This window comes from Arachis duranensis, chromosome 10, assembly GCF_000817695.3.
Source record: "Arachis duranensis cultivar V14167 chromosome 10, aradu.V14167.gnm2.J7QH, whole genome shotgun sequence".
In the NCBI taxonomy this organism is placed as follows: Eukaryota; Viridiplantae; Streptophyta; class Magnoliopsida; order Fabales; family Fabaceae; genus Arachis; species Arachis duranensis.
In genome coordinates this window covers 13,660,076-13,662,967 of record NC_029781.3, presented here as the reverse complement: position 1 = coordinate 13,662,967, position 2,892 = coordinate 13,660,076, and the positions used below count along the sequence as shown (strand labels likewise).

The window sequence follows — 2,892 nt, the reverse complement described above, 5'->3', positions numbered from 1 at the left end:
ATTGCATAAGTATTTCTATCCTATTTTATGTTCTATTTCGTTCTTTTAATTATCAAAACCCCACAACCAATTGAATCCGCCTGACTGAGATTTACAAGATGACCATAGCTTGCTTCAAGCCAACAATCATCGTGGGATCGACCCTTACTCACGTAAGGTATTACTTGGACGACCCAGTGCACTTGCTGGTCAGCTGCACGAAGTTGTGTATCACGATTTCGTGTACCAAGTTTTTGGCGTCGTTGCCGGGGATTGTTCGAGTTTGGACAACTAACGATTCATCTTGTTGCTTAGATTAGGTATTTTTCTTTTTATTTTGTTCTTCAGAATTTTTAAGAATGAATTCTAGAGTTTCAGATGACGATTTTATCATCACAGGAGCTAGTTGATTCCCATCAATTTGGCTATTGTATGCAATGTCTTGCTGAAGCTTGGCTGACCATGTCTAATATTTTTAGACTGAAGATTTAGACTAACATTGCATGATTCCTGGAATTCTTATTAAAAATTTTGAGTTTCTCATTTTCTTTTAAAAAAAATTCAAAAAATTACAAAAAAAATTTTCATAAAATCAAAAATATTTTGTATTTGAGTCTAGTGTCAATTTGTAAGTTTGGTGTCAATTGCATGCATTTTTCGAAAACTCATGCATTATGTTCTTCATTGATCTTCAAGTTGTTCTTGAAGACCATCCTTGCTCTGATCTTTAAATTCTCTTGTTTTGTGTCTTTTGTTGCTTTTCATATGCATTCTCAAATTGTTAGTGTCTCTAGTATGAAAATTTCTAAGTTTGGTGTCTTGCATGTTTTTCTTTTCTTAAAAATTTTCAAAAAAATTATGTCTTTTCAAGTCAATAATACAGAGAATTAAAGATTCAGAACATATAGCAGAGGAATCACAGAGAAAAAGCTGGGCGTTCAAAACGCCCAGTGAAGCAGGAATTCTGGCATTTAAATGCCAGCCAGGGTACCTGGCTGGGCATTTAACGCCCAAGGAGGTAGACAAGTGGGCGTTAAACGCTAAAATGGATACCATTCTAGGTGTTTAACGCCAGGATAGCACCAAGGAGGAAATTTTGTTTTCAAATCATTTTTTCAAATTTTCAAGTTTTAAAACTGATTTTTCAAAATCTTATCTTTTTCATATCCTCTCTTATCAATCATATCTTTTTTAAAATCAAATCTTTTTCATTTTTCTTTTAATATTTTCAAAAATCCTTCCTGACGATTAATGTTGTGATTCAAAAATTTCAAGTTTGTTACTTTCTTGTTAAGAAAGGTTCAATATTTGAATTTTAGAACCATATCTTTTAATTTCTTATTAGTCAAGTCATCAATTTTAAAAATCAAATCTTTTTCAAAAATTTGTTTTTCAATCATATCTTTTCAAACATATCTTTTTCAATCAAATCTTTTTCAAATCATATCTTTTTCAAATTTTGATTTCAAAAATCTTTTCTAACTTCTTATCTTTTCAAAATTTGATTTTCAAATCTTTTCACTAATTCTCATCTTTTTCAAAACCACCTAACTCTCTTTCTCTCTCTAATTTTTGAAAATCACTAACCACTTTTTTAAAAATATTTTTAATTAACCAATTATTTTAATTTTGATATTCGAATTTCTTCTCTCTCCTATCTCTTTTCGAATTCCTCTCTCTACCTCATCCTTCTATTCTTTTTTTCCTCTGACAGATCAAGAAATCTCTATACTGTGACATAGAGAATTTCGTACTTTCTTTGTTTCTTCTCTTTCATATGAGTAGGAACAAAAATAAAGGCATTCTTGTTGAAGCTAATCCTGAACCTAAAAGGACTCTAAAGAGGAAGCTAAGAGAAGATAAAGCACAACTCTCTGGAGAGAACCTGACAGAAATTTTTGAAAAAGAAGAAAACATGGCAGCCAAAAATAACAACAATGCCAACAATGCAAGGAAAGTGCTTGGTGACTTTACTGCACCTACTCCGACTTCTATGGGAGAAGCATCTCTATTCCTGCCATTGGAGCAAACAACTTTGAGCTTAAGCCTCAATTAGTTTCTCTTATGCAACAGAATTGCAAGTTTCATAGACTTCCATTGGAAGATCCTCATCAGTTCTTGGCTGAATTTATGCAAATCTATGACACTGTTAAGACCAATGGAGTTGATCTCGAGGTCTACAGACTTATGCTTTTCCCTTTTGTTGTAAGAGACAGAGCTAGTATATGGTTAAACTCACAACCTAGAGATAGCCTGAACTCTTGGGAAAAGCTGGTCAATGCCTTCTAAGCTAAATTCTTTCCACCTTAAAAGATGACTAAGCTTAGAGTGAAAGTTCAAACCTTCAAACAGAAGGAAGGTGAATCCTTCTATGAAGCTTGGAAAAGATACAAGCAATTGATTAGAAGGTGTCCTTCTGACATGCTTTCAGAATGGAGCATCATTAGTATCTTCTATGATGGTCTGTCTGAGCTATCCAAGATGTCATTGGACCATTCTACAGGTGGATCTATTCATCTGAAGAAAATGCCTACAGAAGCTCAGAAACTCATTGAAATAGTTGCAAATAACCAGTTCATGTACACTTCTGAAAGAAATCCTGTGAACAATGGGACAACTCAGAAGAAAGGAGTTCTTGAGATTGATACTTTGAATGCCATATTGGCTCAGAACAAATTATTGACTCAGCAAGTCAATATAATTTCTCAGAATCTGACTGGATTGCAAGCCGCATCTGACAATGCTAAATAAGCTTCCTTTGAAGGAGAATCTTATGACCCTGAGAATCTTACAATGGAATAGGTGAATTACATGGGAGAACCCTATGGAAACACCTACAATTCTTCAGGGAGGAATCACCCAAATTTCTCATGGAAGGATCAACAGAAGCCTCAACAAGGCTTCAATAACAAT

The 2,892-nt window shown here is 33.8% G+C and overlaps 1 non-coding gene across 1 annotated transcript; it reads right to left on the bottom strand.

The window, feature by feature from the left end:
* Nucleotides 1–2,298: 2,298 nt before the first annotated feature.
* LOC127743599 (small nucleolar RNA R71) lies at nucleotides 2,299–2,406 on the bottom strand. The gene has a single exon (XR_008004984.1). It is a non-coding gene; the product is annotated as a small nucleolar RNA R71 (small nucleolar RNA).
* Between the last annotated feature and the right edge of the window lie 486 nt (nucleotides 2,407–2,892).